At 36.7% G+C, this 18,561-nt stretch overlaps 1 protein-coding gene across 13 annotated transcripts in view; it reads right to left on the bottom strand.

Annotated features, from left to right (window-relative positions):
* The window catches only part of Mgat4c (MGAT4 family, member C), a 764,987-nt gene that overhangs the window by 437,026 nt on the left and 309,400 nt on the right, over positions 1-18,561 (bottom strand). For 2 of the 13 annotated variants that reach the window (XM_063263214.1, XM_063263207.1), the window contains exon 1: positions 1,017-2,285. The exons of the other annotated variants lie outside the window; for them this stretch is intronic. The gene's annotated coding sequence lies outside the window, so the exon portion shown is untranslated. Of the gene's footprint in view, positions 1-1,016; positions 2,286-18,561 lie in introns of those variants that run through there. 13 annotated transcript variants of the gene reach the window in all.

Raw genomic sequence — 18,561 nt, 5'->3', positions numbered from 1 at the left:
AAACCTTCATGTGCATACACACACATAAATGCATAGGGCATATACAGTTTTCTGTCCTTGACATAATGGTTCAAAAAATTACTTTGTCCAACCCTTGGAGATCTGTGTTATTGTAGATTAACACTGAGGTGAATAAAAAGGAGCATTTGTGCCTTTATAGGAAAACGTGGAAAAGTTAAACAACACTATGTATACAACAAGTAAACAATGACTAGTAATAAAAAACCAAATCTTCTAGGATGACAATATTATATTATTTAAATATTTTTATAAAAATGTGAAAAATGAAAAATATAGAGGAGATAAGATTATTTTTAAAATGTGGTAAAAGCAAACTACAATGCCAGAGTTCTAACTTATAAATCTATTTATATTATATACTTTATATTAGCTCAAATATATTAAAAAACTGAAATATTCATACATGTAAACAACACCACCTAAATAATAACTTGATGTAAAATATAGCAAATAGAATGTGTGCAAGAGAGGAAACATCAAATTCACGGCTTGGTAACGTAATTATAATGGTAGAAGGAAGAATTAGGGAAATTGAAGACAGTGATGGTGAGATTCCCTGGCTTCTAAACAGAACTCAATAAAAGAATAGAACTTGTGTGACAGGGTCTGGACAAAAAGATTAGATTCACAGTTCTAACCCCACCCCTCGAAAAATGAAGAGCTATACATGGTAGTAGTTGACTTAAGCAGTACATTGAAGGTGCTCAATGAATTCCAAATATTATAAACTCAATGAAATCCAGGACTAGACATGTGTACTGTCCCACTGAATTCCAGTAAGGAGAAATGAACACTCACACAAGGATTTTCTCACCTTATTGTTTTTGTGTTGATATAAAAATTATCATGAAGAATGTGGCTGAGATGATGAAGAATGATTATTACTCTGCATGCACAGAGATCAGAAATGTAAAATTGCTCTCAATCACTACTGTCCTGGTCTGAACTGATCTACATTGCACATAATATCTCAAGGGGAAGAATTGTTTTCTAACCTTTTCCACCACATTTCAGGAGTCAGAAAATTCAAGTTGAAACCCTCTTCTGTTGCTGAATCATATGATGTGCGCTTGTTTGACTTTCTCTTTCTGGATGACCTTCGTGACAGACCCCTGATGATGCATTATGATCTCTCATTTCACTATGATAAGAAGATGACAAATATTATGTCCTTCCCATTTGTTGTTTTTCTTTGAGAACATATATGAGTAACTATAATCCAAACATCTTGGACTTCATTGTTTATTACAAGGTAACTTAAAATTCTCTTACTGGCTCAGCATTCCAGACGGTTGGGAGTACAGGCTTGTGTCATTATTATCAGCATCTTCTCTGACCTTATTTCCCTCTTTTACATAATGTAACAGTTGACAAGTTCTCCTGAATTGCAATAATATAGTTCATAGGTTTACAATGTGGCTAACATGATGAAGAATGATTATTATTTCTATAGAATCTTTTCTAGCTATATTATAGATAAATATAAAATCTGGTATCTTGCAAGGTATAGTAGTAGTTCGAAAGAAATGAGCAGAATTGACCTTCTCAAAATGATGAGTGAAAAAGACTTCAGTCTTGATATGATTTCTAATCGTTCATTAAGTACATTTTCTCCATAAATTCCAAAGAGGCACTGATGTAATGGAAAGAGAAATCTGGCATAGATTTTATCAAGAGGTATTGGAAAAAAAATAGGAATAGCTAAAATAAGTCAAATAGAGACATAATGCACTAAAAACCAAAAATAATAAATATGAATTTAGTCACAAAAAGAAAAAGAAAGACTTTCAGTGTAAAAGTCTACTGTGATTTCAATCACTCTTTAGAAAATGGACCATGTCACTGTTGTATTATAGCATGTTCAGAGGTAAGGCTTCCTGGTGTAAAGAACAGGAAGTAAGGCATATTCATCTGTGTGTATTAGGAGATAGGAATCTATGGGGAAATTATTAAATCTCTAAGAGGATTATCTATGCCTTAGGGATCATACCAGTAAATCAGCCAATAACATCTTACTTGAATTTTAAAAGTAAGATTTTTCTCATAAATTCGGTAATAAGAGAAAAGTTACATCATTACCAATTACCAGATATTATACTAGAAGTTCCTTTAAGAGTCATTAGTGAATCTAGACAGCAACAGGGTGCAGATAGGTAAGAAGAATAAAATTATATTCTAAGTAGACAAGAGCTGTCAAAAATTACTCATAATAAATACACAGAAAATATATTAACTCTTAAATGAGGTTGGAAGATACATGATCATCTGGTATTTATGGAAATGGATGGCAAAGATCAGTCAAAGATCCTATTAGGAAAACATGTCATATAAATATATAATCATAAAATATATACTAGTAAATATATTTTAAAATATATGAATTATATAGAAACATCAAAAATGCTTAAAGAGACTAAAACAAATAATTAGAAAAACCAATTGATTTGCATTGGCTCAGAAAATTTCATATTGTGAAATGGCAGTGAACACAGCGTATTTAAGTAAATTGTCTCCAATTTTCTTGCCATCTCTCTGCCCACGTTCATCAGACCTGCAGATCCTCAAACATATAGGTAAGCTTCCCTTCCCCGACCCATCTTCCCTGCTTGCTGAATCCTGTCAGTCATCTAAGCTGACCTGACTAGCCTGCCACTCCCAATGGATCTCCATTTCCTGCCATGTCTCTGCTAACTGTCATCTCATCTGCTGCTCCTGAACCCACAGACCCACAGATCATGAGCCATAAAGTCAAAGGATACCCATGAGAGCTCTGCCACACCAGGACCATCGGGGTTTAACTCCCTCCCAATACTTAATAAAACAGGAACATCCATGAACAGTAAGACAATTAAAGGAAATCGAGGGGATAAAAATTGGAAGGGAAGAAGTCAAGGTACTACCATCTCCAGGTGATGAGAGTATACATAAGGGAGACCAAAAATTCTACCACAGAACCCCTATAGCTGATAAATCACCTTTGTCAAAGTGTCCGGATATGAAATTAACTCAAATAAATCAGTAGCCCTCCTTTATACAAATGATAAATGGTCTGAGGAAGAAATTAAGGAAATAACACTTTACACAAAGAAATACTATTCAGCTAGTAAAAACAAAGGCATCATGGATTTTTCAGGCAAATGGATGGAACTTGAGAATACATTTCAGAGTTAGGTAACCAAGTCCAAATAGAACATACATGGTATGTACTCACTTATACATGCTTAATAGCCACAACATACAGGATACCCATGCCGCACACTACAGACCCAAGAAGCTAAACAAGCAAAAAGGCACAAAGGAGGATGCTTGAGACCCAATTAGAAGGGGGATTAAATAATTATGAGAGGAAGATGAAGGAAGGAAACCGGGAGGGAGAGGGGTGGGGAGTGTAATGGGGAGGGGTTCAAGAGCAGATGGGGGGAGGGACAGGAGGAATGGCCAGTTGGCCATGACAATAAATGGAAATCTAGAACTGACAGCTGTGGAGAGGTGGGGGGATCTCCAGGAAGAGACAGAGCCCCGGGATAATGGAGGTGCCCCAGATTCAATGACAGTGACCTTAACTGTGACTCACAGCATTGGGAATATGATACCTGAAGATACCACCTTCTGTTGTTAGGCAACATCCCCAGTGGGGTGTGATAGGAATGTCAACCCATCCAACAAATGTTCCACCTAATATTTACCATTTCTTTAAGAAATTTAGAAAAGGAGGATGGGGCAGAGACTGAGGGAATTTCCAAGGACTGCCTGGCCCAACTTGAGACCCATCTCATGGGCAAGCAACAATCCCTGAGACTATTAATGGTGCTGCTATTCTTGCAGTCAGGAGTCTACCATAGATGTCCTCTGAGAGGCCTCGCACAGCAGCTGAGTCAAATGGATGCTGAGAACCACAGACATGAGTGGATGGATCTTGCCAACTCTTACTGAAGAGTAGTGGAATGATTGCCAGTCCTGAAGATGATAGGAACTCCACAGGAAGGCCAACAGATTCAACTAACCTTGATTCTCCCGGCTGCCAGAAACTGAACCACCAACCAAAGACCATACAAAGGCTGTACCCTGACCACCCTGCACTAAGGTAGTAGATGTTCATGTTGGTCTTCATGTCAGTCTGGAACAACTGGAGTGAAGTTTATCACGAAAACAGATGCCTGTATATGGGATATGTCCCTACAAGTGGGCTGCCCTGTCTTGCATCAGTGGAAGAGGATGTTCATAGCCGAGCAGCAAGTTGATGTTCCAGGGTTAGGGGAGCCCCCACATTCTCTGAGGAAACAGGGAGAGGGATGGGGGGAATGATTGTGGGAGGGGTAACCGGGAGGGGGAAAGTGATTGGAATGTAAAGTGAATAAAAAAATTGATACGACTTAGAAATTGTATTTCTGAAAATATCTAGTAAATCATAAATTGATATAAAAGTGCCAAAAATCCAGATCATCTGAAACAATATTTATTACTCTATTTACTGAAAATAGATCATTTTGTCACATAATATATTTCTTTTTTCCTTACCCCTCCCAGTTCCTCTCTATCTCCTCTCTATTCAGATCTATTCTTTCTATTTACCATAAAAACAACAATAAACAGGTTTATAAGGGATAGTAATATAATATAATAAGGCACATATTATGAAAGAAAGACTTAGAAGATGTGGTGTATAATTTATTAAAGCCATATAGATGCGCAGTGATACATATTATATATATATTATAGTATATGTAATAAATCAGTGTCTAGATCACTAAGCTTAATTGAAATTTTAGTATCTGCCTATCAATATATAGCTATGATTTTTCTCAAAGGTGAAGGAATAATTAAACAAGGAACCTCATTTTTTATAAGTTCTTTGGTAGCTTCATAATCATGGGTAATGCATTTTAGATGTTTGAACCTTGACTGTACTCCTGCCTTCTCCTAATGATATTCTTTTTTAAAAGTGAAGTGACAACATATATGTGTGCAAAACATGTTGTTACAGTCCAATACTATATTTAAAAATAGGAAAGTAAAATTAAACTAATAAGACCTTGAAACATAAATGTAATATAATTGCAGAGTAAGAATAGAAATATGGTTATTTTTTTGCAATGAATTATCCTTATATTCAGTGTTAACAACAGAAGGCACAAACAACATAATATATGAACTCGGTGTCCATCAACATTCTTAAGATGACACGTCAGGAAAATCAAAAGATAACAAAAACATTCTCAAACCATGTGACTGCACGGAGTGAGTGTCCATCATTAAAACAACTACAGCAACGGGTAACTCAAATTTAAAAGGAACAGTGAAAGATGTGTAGAGATATTTCTCCCAGCATTGATATGTAATAATATTCTATAAACCATTATGAAAAATGCAAATTAAGCAAAATTAATATCCCACTTCAATGCACAAAATAACAATAACCCAGAACATGTGAAATAATAAATAGTGGTCAATAATGTGAATCAACAATGACCATAACATATTAGTTAGCTATTCAGTGAGAGGCGTGTCACATGATATGCTTCTTTTAACCATGATCTAGAAGGCAAAGTGCATTTAATGTGCTGTAATTGTCAATGGCCCCATGAAATAATTAATCCCATTCTGTATTCTTTGGTTGGAGAAAACTGTTTCCCTTGGCAAATAACTTGTGAAATTGCATGATTTCAACTTTGGAGATAAATAGGACTATAACTTAGGAATAGTAAGCAATTTGCCAAACTTGAAGAACAGGTTATTTTTAAAGGGCGAGCACTAATTTAGAAAGAAAAAATGGCTGGTTTCTTTTCCCTCTGGAGACAAACTGTAGGTATCATATCTTACTTTTTTTTCCTTTAAATTCTTAAGTTCTCTTATATAACTTGTAAAGTTAAATATTGAAGTTTACAGCACAGTACTTCTCTTAAAAACCCTACTAGTTCAAAAATTTAATCATTATTAGGTGACAGATAAATGGTTAAGTGGTAAAGAACACCTCTTCATGCAGCAAACCCAGGTTCAGTTCCTAGCACCTCCATAGAGGCTCAGAGTGACCCAAAACTCTAGCTCCAAGGGATTCAATTTCCTCTTCTGACATTTACAAGGAACCAGAACACACATGGTGTGCTTATTTGCAGTCTACAATCTCATACCAATAAAATATATTCAAATATATTTGTTTTTCTAATAGTGATCGAAAATTTTGAACAACCTAAAATAAGTAATTCCCTCACTATTCATACAAGTGTGCTGGCATAAGGAATCCATTGAAAACGACAGGATCAATCCCCTAAAAGTTTCCCTGTGTCATCTTTTATATACATTTGAATGAGTAGTGTCTATTTATTGAAGGACAAGACTATATTTATTGGGTACAATAGAAAAAATATTCTAAGATGTTTACTATAGTAGTTTGATGGAAGGAGTCAAGTTTCATGCATGAATAATAAATGGCAGATTGTGAATTTTCAGTGGTTAGAATTATAGGATAGATGTGCTCTCATGCTTTTTAAAAAGGCATGAGAGTAAACTCATCTTTAGAGTAACGAGATGCTTTTGTGGGCCGGGGTTTAGTTCAATGCTTTTCTAGCATGCAAGAAACTCTAGTTTTGATCAAGAGCCATGCTAAATCATCATGACCATGACATGCTTTAAATCTCAGCAATTAAGAGATAGAGGTGAAGGACCAGGAGTTTAAGGTCATCTTTGTCTATATAACAAGTTCAAGGAGAGCTTTGGCTTTATGACAAGATGATCCTCTGACTTAAAAATAATTATAAGATTTTTACATATGAATCATAGCATTATGTAACAATGCTTTTACAAGTGTAATACAAGTTATATGTGATGGGAGGGTCCTTTTTTCCCCGATTTTAAGAGAAGTGAGAGTTAGCCTGTGATGTATTCATCATTTGTGCCACATGTGAAATTCCAAATTAGATTATTCAAATATGCTTTAAAAGAGGTTACTCCTGGAAACCACTTACAGACTTCATGGGGGTAGAAAATGGCTTGGCTGCTGATTGGTTTTAGCCTCAGGGAGTACCACACCAATGCACGGCAGTTTCCTCTGACTACCAATTTGGATCCCAGTATGATGCACAGCATTGCCTGCGGTCATTAAAGCAATATTGGTCAAGGTATTAACTTGTTTAGAGATTGCCCTTTTCTTTATTCTTAGGCAGAGCCTTGCAGACAGCCAACTACAGGGTGAAGTTTGTTTGTTTGTTTAACTTCAGGGATCTTTTTCACATTTTATTTAATTTTCAGACATTGTTAACTTCTGATTTGTAGAACACAGCTCAAAAATAAATTCTACAATATAATGACAATAATCAGTGTTACAGATATTGAATATTTACTTACCTTTGTGCTACAATGTTTGTGTTACTATTATTAGAATTCCCCTGTTTCTATTATTTCTGTTTGAATTTTGTGTATTTTTTATAATGCAAATTGTCCTCTATCCCTTTCCAGAACCATTTACAATTATATCTACTCCCCCAACTTTTCCCATCTTGGTATTAAGTGTATTAACTTCACCAAATACGATTGGCATTAGTGTTTCCAATATCCTCATAAACATGTGGCCATTTACTGGAATAAGTTAACCCGATAGTGACTAAACCTTTAAGAAGACTTCCTCTCCCTTTTCCACCAGCTATCAATGGCCAACAGTTTCCTTACTAGGGTGAGGCCTTTGTTTCCATTTCCATTCTCCAGGATGTAATTTGTCTGATTATAGCATTCACTTGTCTTGTTTGTGCTATGCAACTATTGTGAGTTCATATGTGCAACTGGTATACTGTGTCTTGAAAACACTATTATACTTTAGCCACCTACAACCTCTGGCTTTTAAAATCATTTGTGTTGGTACTTGAGACCTAAGAAATGGTTGTGTGACCAGAGCATGTCAAATACAAAAGTGAATGCTAGCAGCAAACCACTGAACTGAGAATGGAACCCACTTTGTGGGAATTAGAGAAAGGATTGAAAGAGCTTAAGGGGCTTTCAACCCCATAAGAACAACAATGCCAACCAACCAAAGCTTCCAGGAACTAAAACCACCACCCAAAGACTATACATGGACTGACCCAGGGCTTAAACTGCATATGTAGCAGAGAACAGCCTTGATGGGCTCCAGTGGAAGAGGAAGCCCTTGGTCCTGTCAAGGTTGGACCCCCAGTATAAAGAATGTTCAGGGGGGACATGGCTGGAGACAGGAACACCTTTATAGTAGAAGGGGAGGGGGAGAGGATGGGGTTTATGGACAGGAACCTGGGAAAGGGAATAACATTTGAAATGTAAATAAAAAAATCCAGTAAAGTATAAAGTGCAAATGAATAAATCCCTTAATGAAATACAGAAAAATAAAAGAAAATTGGTGTTTTCAGAGAAACATTAGATTTATCGTGCATTGGCCTAAGGGTTTAAAAAGGTTTGCAATGTTTTACAGATAGGAAAATAGAATATTTAATCTTTTGAAAATATCTAATTAGAAAAAGGTAGGTTTGAACCAAACTCCATAATATCTCAGCTTTTGCTTTTAAATGCTAATGCTGGCTAAGGCTCATCAGATATTTTAATCAATTCACAAGCTTAAGAATAAGGTAATATTGAGTCATTGGATATGTGATTGAAATCCTTAAAGTGTTTCTGTACTAAATATGACAGTAATGCAGAAAACACATGAAAGACTATATTTACAGGGACCCTCAAGTGATAAATAACAGTGATAATTAATTATACATTGTCAGAATGTAAAAGTTATGTTCTCAAAAGAATCCATATCTGTAGTAGAGACCCTATAGAGATCACGTGACATTTACACCATAACTTGAAGAGGTGGAATATTGAACGAAGAAACCCAAATTTTCTTGAGCTTTCATTTAATTATTACCTTTGTTACTGGGATAAAATTCTTATCAGATTGATGTTACCCCAAAGAAATAGGATTAGGAGGCTTATTAACTAAACTAAATATACTATAACTGTGAAACATAAAGATACCCTTGTTTTGCTACACTCTGCCTCTCTATTTTCCAACTGATGAATTTGTTGACTATATGGATTTATGTTTTTTTAGTTTTATGGTTATAAAAGTACTTGGGACCTCTTCTGAAAAACAAGCCACTTAGAGTAATTTGAATCCATTTACTTAGGCATTGGTATTTCATTCATACTTGATCCAAATATATATTTTTTCTTTAAATTGAAAATGTATTTTGCACTGACAATACATATATATATATATATGTATGTATGTATATGTAATGAAAGAAACATACATAGATTAGTAGACACCTACCAAAGTTTTACTCAAGATAACTAAAATGTAGAAATCACACCTAAGAAAAAAATGATATATAGTATTTAAGGCCGTTACATAGTATTATTTGTGTTGTAGGAGGAAATGCATATTTGCCATAGTGTGTAGTATATGAAGATCAGAAAACAAGTAATGGGAGTCACTTTTATTCTGCTCCATAGCTCCGTGAATAAGGTTCACATTTTCAGTTTTCTGGGAGAGATGTATTAAACTTGACCAGTTAAGTCAGATTACTGGATATATATATATTCTTTTTCTTTTCTTCTTCTACTTTTTAAAAAATCAATGAAAAAACAGAGCAGAAATTGATTGTAAAAACATAGAAAATTTGAAAGGTAATAGCGATTGTTCTAAGACTATTGCCTGATACAGAAATGACATGAAAGAACAGGAGAATCTTGAGTTAATTAACATGCAGAAGGTAATTCAGTGAGTAACTTCCAATGATCACATTACATTTTCTCAGCTGTCATGGTCCTGTGCATATTTATGATACTGTTAGTTATTGTAAGGATTAGAAAGGGAGATTATACAGTGGAATAATGTGTTTACCAAGATACTTGAGATGCTAAGAAGCTAAGTGCATTGTTTACATTTATGCAATAATACATACTTGATGACTTTACATTGAACATAATCTAGATAAGTGACTATTATGAAGGTCAGCTTTTAGGGACAACAATTTGGACTTTAATAGGCATGTCATTTTTAGGAAGTAATTTCAATAAGTAATTTATAGTGCATTTTTCTTATCTCATTTCAGTTAGTCATTATATTTTTATACTTACACACTCAAACGTTCTGCTCATGAAGATTTACATATAATGAGATTTGTCTTATCAGCTCCAGCAAGTGACAGACTAATGAGAAACTATTCATAATTATAGAATGACTACTACGTTGCTGTCATTCTACTCTCTTCAAAAGAATCTTACTTAACTTTATTTTCATATTGTACATAATGGATACAAAGTCATGTTAATGTGTATTGAATAACATACATTACAAAGGCTATATAATTTTCACAACTGTTATAGTCATGAAAGTGTGTGACTAAGTGGGAACTCCAGTAATTTTAGTTCGAGGATTCTCCATTTTGTTCTACTGCTAACTTTTAGTAATTAAATATTTTTAGCGTAAAGTAATCAAACGAGTATCAACATAAACCAATCAATATAATTTCTACAAGAAAGGTGAAGACTCTATAGTCAAACTTGCAATCACCTTTCTCTAAAATGTCAATGAGTATGATACACCAATCTTTGCATCTCCTGTCTACTGAGGCCTTTGCTAGCACATGGCTCATATTATGAAGGGGCAGTCACCTGGATCGCTGAAGATTTATTCCAATAAGTTTTTTTAACTTCCGCTCTAATGACGTATTCTATCTTCTTCAGGGGAAAATAAGTTCGTCTGTCTTTGTAACCTCAGCTCTAAATGGTATGTCCTTACCAAATTCTTCCCTTTTAGGGCCAGAGATCAACTTTCAGTTGGTTGCAGAAAGATTGTGAAAAGCCAGAATAATATTGCTACAAAGAAACCGTATCTTCCTTACATACCACTGAGGATCATTTAAACCTCAGAAGCATATGACTGAACACTTTATTTCTGCACAAGTACAAACAAGTCAGACATCCTGCAAGGAGTAGGGGAACTGAAAAAACCCTAATCCTAATCAAAAAGGTATTTGCAATTGATACCTGCTAGAGAATAATAACCAGAATCTCCAATAGAGTGTCACTGGGTATATTAACCATATTCCAGGCCAGGCCCCATGCTCAGAAGTAGTTGATCAATACAAAATGGACTCCATGTTTTAGTGTGTGCTTTCTGGTTTTCCTCTTTTGTTGTTTTGGTAGTTGTTGTTTTGTTATTGTTATGGTGGATTTTTTTAAATATTGTTTGAAATGGTATAATTGACTATCTTTACTCTCCCATTTTCTTTCTTTTTTTTAGAAAAAGAAATCAAGGTAAGGAACATCAAGTTAGATGATGAAGAAGGGAGATGGGGAGGCTTTCCATGGAGATAATGAAGGAAAAGAAGAAGACTGCTAGCAAGTCTGCTCCCTGAAGAGGCTGTATCCTGAGCATTTGAGGCTACATCCTGAATCATACCAGAGGCTCCATTGCACTCAGCATTTGGTAAGGAACTGTAGGTTGACGTCCTTATGCAGGTGAAGGAAGGTACAATATAATGAGGTCTGTCATTGGACAAGAAGGAAGGATGGGCAGGAGAAAGGTTTTAGAGTGGCAGAGCAGGCCAAATAGAGGGAGAGGCAGCTGAGAGAGAATGGCTGCAGATGTTAGGATTCCTCTCTGCACATATTATAGGTTGTTATGACTATTCTTAATGGGTGGGTGTGTACAGGATATTGTGTTGTCTAGATTGGCAAATTATATCTTATAATGGACCAGAAGATATTGTGTGATGTGTTCTTTCATGGGGTTGAACAGAGTGTATTGTGGCCAGATACACCAGGCCTGCTAGGGAATTGGGATGTGTATGCTTGGCACGGTAGAAACCAACCAAGAGAGCTGTGAGGGTGGGTTGGCTTGACAGGGTGCCCTGTTGGAATGTCTCATGGACAGCAAGTCAGCAAATAGATGGGTGCAGCTTAGAGCCTCTGAGAAAAATTGGCATTAATTCCAATGCTCCACTGGAGCCAGAACTAGTGAGAGCTTGACTACCAGGATTCTCACGGGAACCTGTTCTGCCACTCTTTTATTAATACCACAACAAGAAACACCCTGGAAGTCTCACAGCTGCCACTGGGAACCCCCACCCACGGAATACCAATCTTCTTCTGCCTGGTCCTTTCTGCTGGACAGACTGCTAGTTAGTCTGCTCCCTGGAAGAGGCTATCTCCTTAAGCATACCAGAAGACCTATTGCACTCACCATTTGATAAGAACCACCCCCAAACCAAGGTCCCACAGCTGCCACTGAGGGCCAGTGGACTTGGGGACCCACCATCACCGCAGAATATCAATCCCTTGTTGCCTGGTTCTATCTGCTGGAACAGACTGCTAGCTAGTTTTCTTCCTGGAAGAGGTTGTATCCTTAGTCATACCAAGGGATTCACTGCACTCAGAATATTTGATACCATATTCTGAGGCATCCCAGGAGGTCTGCTGCACCCAAGGCACCTAATACCACAACCAGAGACATCCCAGGAGATCCACTACACACAGGGCACCACAGCTTGAAGGCATTCCAGGAGTTCCTGGACAGATGCATAGGACAACTGGGCAATTGATACCACCATCTGAAGACCTCGCAGGGCCTATGCGGCATGCAGGGAAACTGAACCAAAAGACTGAAAGCCTCCCTGGAGTGTGGCTGCACACAAGGAAACAGAAACTATTGTCCTTTTGATCACCCCCAGAAAACAGCTTTACACAGGACAACAGCATGACTACTCCTCTGAAAACCCAACAGTCTGAAGGCCTCCTAAGAGATCTACTGCAGTCAGGGCAACAAAACACCAGCTTCTCTGCCCCTTTGAATACCCTCCAGTTGGAAGACACCACAGGAGGTTAGCTGCAACCAAGGCCACAGGACTACCAGAAGATCTGTTGCAACCCAAGGATAAAAGAGGCAGACTCCAGAAAGAGTCACTCAGACCGGCAAACACTAAAGATAACCAGAGGGTGAGAAGCAAGTGCTAGACCACAAGCAACAGAAGCCAATATACTTGGGCATCATCAGAACCTAGTTCTCCCACCACAGCAAACCCTGAATACACCGACACATATGAAAATCAAAAAGCTGTCCAAAAATCTTATCTCATGAAGATAATAGAGTCCTTTAAAGAGGATATAAATAACTCACCGAAAGAAATACAGGAAAATGCAGGTAAACAGGTAGAAGCCCTTAAAGAGGAAACAAATAAATCCCTTAAAGAAATACAGGAAAACACAATCAAATAGGGGAAGGAATTCCATGACCTAAAAGTTCAAGACCTAAAAGTAGAAGTAGAAACAATAAAGAAAAGACAAATGGATGCAAACTTGGAAATGGAAAACCTAGGAAAGAGATCAGGAATTACAGGTGTAAGTAATACAGAATACAAGAGATAGAATCTCAGGTATAACAGATACTGTAGAAGAGAATGACATAACAGTCGAAGAAAATTCAAAACATAAAAAACTCTTAACCCAAAATATCCAGGAAATTCAGGACACAATGAAAACACTAAATCTAAGAATTATTGGGATAGAGGAGAACAAAGCTGAAAGGACCTGAAAATGTCTTCAACAAAATCATAGAAAATTTCTCCAACCTAAAGAAACATATGGCCATAAAGGTATAAGAAACCCACAGAACACCAGACAAATGGAACCTGAAAAGAAAATCCTCTCACCACGTAATAATCAAAACACTAAACACACAGAATAAGGAAAGTATATTAAAAGCTGCAAGAGAAAAGGACCATGTAACATATAATGGCAGACCTATCAGAATCACACCAGACTTCTCAACAGAGACTATGAAAGACAGAGGTCACGCAGACTCAAAGAGAACACAAATGCCAGCCCAGGCTACTATACCCAGAAAAACTCTCAATCAACATAGATGGAGAAACCAAACTATGCAAGGAAAAAAAAAACCAAATTCAAACAGTATCCAGCCCTACAGAGAATCCTAGAAGGAAAACTCCAATACAAGGAAGATGCATACACCAAAGAAAAGACAAGATATTAAGCATCCCACAACAAAGCCAAAAGGAGAGGACTACAATGGCATAAAGCTACCTACAAAAACATATATAACGAACTAATAGTCATCTGTCTTTAATATTTCTCAATATTAATGGACTCAATTCACCTATAAAAAGACATAAGCTAGCAGATTGGATACACAAATAAGATCCAGCATTTTGCTGCATACAAGAAGCACACTTCAATAAAGAAGACAGGCACTATCTCTGAGTAAAAGGATGTAAAAAGTTCTTCTAAGCAAATGATCCCAAGAAACAAGTTGGAGTTGCCATCCTAATATCCAATAAAATAGACTTTCAACCAAAAGTTATCAAGTGTGATGAGGAAGGACACTTCATATTCATCAAAGGGAAAAATCTAGTGAGAGAAAGTCTCAATTCTGAACATCTATGTCCCAAATGCAAGGGCACCCACATTCATAAAAAAACCTACTAAAGCTCCAAAATGACATTGATTCGCGCACAATTCTAGTGGGAGACTTCAACACCCCACTTTCGCCAATGGACGATTCACTGAAACAGAAATTAAACAGAGACTGAGTGAAACTAATAGAAGTTATGAACCAAATGGATAAAAGGATATCTACAGAACATTTCATGCTAAAACAAAAGAATAATACTTCTCAGTACCTCATGGCCATTCTTCAAAATCGACCATACAATTGGTTCCAAAACAAACCTCAACCAGTACAAGAAGATTGAGATAATTCCATGCATACTAACAGACCACCATGGTCTAAAGCTGGTCTTCAAGAAGAGCAAAATCAACAGAAAGCCCACATACACATGGAAACTGAACAACTCTTCACTCAATGATAACTGAGACAGGGATGAAATAAAGAAAGAAATAAAAGATTTCCTGTAATTTGATGAAAGTGTTGACACATCATACCCAATTTTATGGAACACAATGAAAGCAATGCTAAGAGGAAAATTCATAGCACTAAGTGCACTGGTAAAGAAACTGGAGAATTCTTACACTAGTAACTTAACAGCATACCTGAGAGCTCTAAAATAAAAAAAGGCAAACTCACACAAGAGTAGACAGCAGTAAATAGTCAAACTCAGAGGTGAAATCAACCAAATAGAAACGAAGAGAACTATGCAAAGAATCAGCAAAACTAAAAGCTGGTTCTTTGAGAGAATCAGCAAGATAGAAAATCCCCTAGCCAAACTAACTATAGGGCCCAGAGTCTGTATCCAAATTAACAAAATCAGAAATGAAAAGGGACACATAACAACAGAAACGGAGGAAATTCAAAAATTATCAGATCCTACCATAAAAGCTTATACTCAACAAAACTGAAAAAATCTAGATGAAATGGATGGTTTTCTAGCCAAGTATCACATACCAAAGTTAAATCAAGAGCATGTAAACTTTCTAAACAGGCCCATGTCTTATAAGGAAATAGAAGAATTCATTAAAAATCTTCCAGTCAAAAAAAAAAAGCCCAGGGCCAGATGGATTTAGTTCAGAATTCTACTAGACCTTCAAAGAAGACTGTATACTAATATTCCTCAAACTATTCCATAAAATAGAAACAGAAAGGACACTACCTAATTCATTCTATGAAGTCACAATTATTCTGATACCTAAATCACACAACGACCCTACCTAAAAAGAAAACTTCAGACCTATCTTTCTTATGAATATCAATGCAAAAATACTCAAAAAAGTTCTGGCAAACAGAAACAACGAACATGTCCAAACCATCATTTGCCACGATCAAGTAGGCTTTATCCCAGGAATGCAATGTTGGTTGAATATATGAAAATCCATTAACATAATCCGTCATACATACAAACTCAAAGAAAAAAAATCACATTACCATCCCCTTAGATGGAGAAAAAGCATTTCACAAAATATAACATCCCTTCATGCTAAAAGTCTTGGAGAGACTAAATATAATGCGAGAAACCAACAGCCAATATCAAATTAAATACAGAGATATTTGAAGCAATTCCACTAAAATCCTGAACAAGACAAGGATGCACACTCTCCTCATATCTATTCAATATAGTACTCGAAGTGCTAGCTAGAACAATAAGACAACAAATAGAGATCAATCTGATAAGAACTGGCAAAGAAGAATTAAAGGTATCACTATTAGCAGATGATATTATACTACATGCAAGTGACCCCCAAAAGTCTACCAGATTTTTCCAGTTGATAAACAACTTCAGCAAAGTGGCCAGATATAAAATTAACTCAAATAAATCAGTAGCCTTCCTTTATACAAATGATAAACAGGCTGAGAAAGAAACTAGGGAAACAACATCCTTCACAATAGCCACAGATAATATAAAATATGTGGGGTAACTCTAACCAAAGAAGAGAAAAGTCTGCATGTTAAGATCTTCAAGACTCTCCTGGAAGAAATGAAAGAAGGATCTCAGAAAATGGAGAGATCATGGATTAGGAGAATTAACAGAGAAAAAATGTCCATCCTACCAAAGGCTATTACAGACTCAATGCAATTCCCATTAAAATCCCAACACAATCCTTCAAAGACATGGAAAGAGCAATTCCCTAATTCATCTGGAAGGCAAAAAAAAAAATCTTAACTATAAAAGAACAGCTGGGGGAATCACTGTCCATGAACTTAAGCCATAATTCAGAACAATAGTGATACAAATGCATGATCTTGGTACCGAGACAAGTTGATCAATGGGATAGAATTGAAGACCCAGAAATAAAATCACACACTTAAGCACATGTGATCTTTGACATAGAAGCCAAAAATATACCATGAAAAAAATTAAAGTGTCTTCAATAAATGGTGCTGGTCTAAGTGGCTCTCTGTATGTTTAAAAATGAAAATAGACCCATATTTGTCACTCTACACAAAGCTCAAGTCTTCCTGAGTGTGGTAACTCGGACCCAAAAAGCCATGCACCATATGTTCTCACTAATAAGTGGATATGACTCCCACAAAAAACACCACCAAAAAAAAGGAAAGAAAGAAAGGAAGGAAGGGAGGAAGAAAGAAAGAAAGAAAGAAAGAAAGAAAGAAAGAAAGAAAGAAAGAAAGAAAGAGAAAAATAAGAAAGAAAGTAAATACAGAATAACCAAGGTAGAGTCCACAGAATTCACAAAGTTCAACAAATTCAAGGGCCAAAGTCAGGACACCTCAGTTCCTCTTGGGAGGGAGAAGAAAGCAAACACAAGGGAAGAGAGAAGGAGGGACAGGGGAGAGAAAGGGGATAGGAGTTGTGGAAGAGGGGGGGCATGATCTTGTCTTTGTTGGGGAAAATGGACTGATACTCTGAGGGCCAGCAGAGTGGAAACAGGTGACTTCGGGAGGAAGGTGGTTGGGAGGACCCTACAGTATGTACCAGAAACCTGGGAAGTGTGAGAATTTCAGGACTCAATGGTGGAGACTTTAGATTAAATACCCTACAATTGTGTAAGGGAACTTGCTGATTTCATCTCCAGCAAAAAGACAGGGTATCAAGTAGGGGATGGGGTTGCTATCCCATAGTCAAAACTCTGACTCATAATTCTTCCTGTCTGGAAGAAATGCAGTGATGGATGGAAATGGAGAAGAACCTGAGAAAAAGAAGGTCTAGTAACAGGCCCATAGTGGGATCCAGCTAAAGGGGAGGCTCTAAAGACCTAACACCATTACTGAGGTTATGGGGTGCTCACAAAAAGGTACCTATAATGACTGCCCTCCAAAAGACCCAACAAGGAGCTAAGTCAGATGCAGATACTTGAACCCAACCAATAAACAGAAGCTGCTGGTCCCTCTGTTGAATTAGGAGAAAGCCAGAGGAAGTTGAAGAGGAGGGCAACCGTGTAGGAGGGCCGGCAGTCTCAATTAACCTGGACCCTGTTATCTCTCAGACACTGAATTAACAACCAGGCAGCACACACAGGCTGAGATTAGGCTCCCACCACACATACGATGGAGGACTCCCTGGTCTAGGTTTAGTCAAAGAAGATGCACCTAACCATCAAGAGACTGGAGGCCCCAGGAAGTTTAGAGGTCTGGTGGAACGGGAGCCGTGGGGTCATCTTGGTGGAGACAGGGTGGGTGTGGCAAGGAGGAGTTTTGGGATGCAGAACAGATAGAGGGAGAGTCGGAAGGGGAATAAAATCTGGAGTTAAAAAGTAAATTAAAAAATTAAAAAAATATATTGCAACAAAAATTTAAATTAAAACCAAATTATGTTACTAAAAAACGGTAAAATTTGACAAATTTTATATATCTTTTAGGGACTGGCATGTCATATATGTAATTTACATTTTACCCTACTTTTGAGGATTATATTTTTAAAATATTTATTTAAATAGCCAAGGGAAGTTGCATTTTTTGTCCACGATTACGAAACATACAAATAGCAGGAAATGGAGAGTATCTTTTCGGGTTTCCAATCCATTTTGCTGTAGAATATCAATCTTACAAATATTGTAAGATTCTTTTTCTCCATAATAGAAGTATATTTTTGTACTATTGGAGATCTGACGGTTTCTTTGCTCTGATATGATATTGTATGTTTGATCTAATAAATG

Source organism: Rattus norvegicus, chromosome 7, assembly GCF_036323735.1.
Source record: "Rattus norvegicus strain BN/NHsdMcwi chromosome 7, GRCr8, whole genome shotgun sequence".
NCBI lineage: Eukaryota > Metazoa > Chordata > Mammalia > Rodentia > Muridae > Rattus > Rattus norvegicus.
The sequence above is the reverse complement of the archived record's forward strand: the minus strand, read 5'-3'. Positions and strand labels throughout refer to the sequence as shown.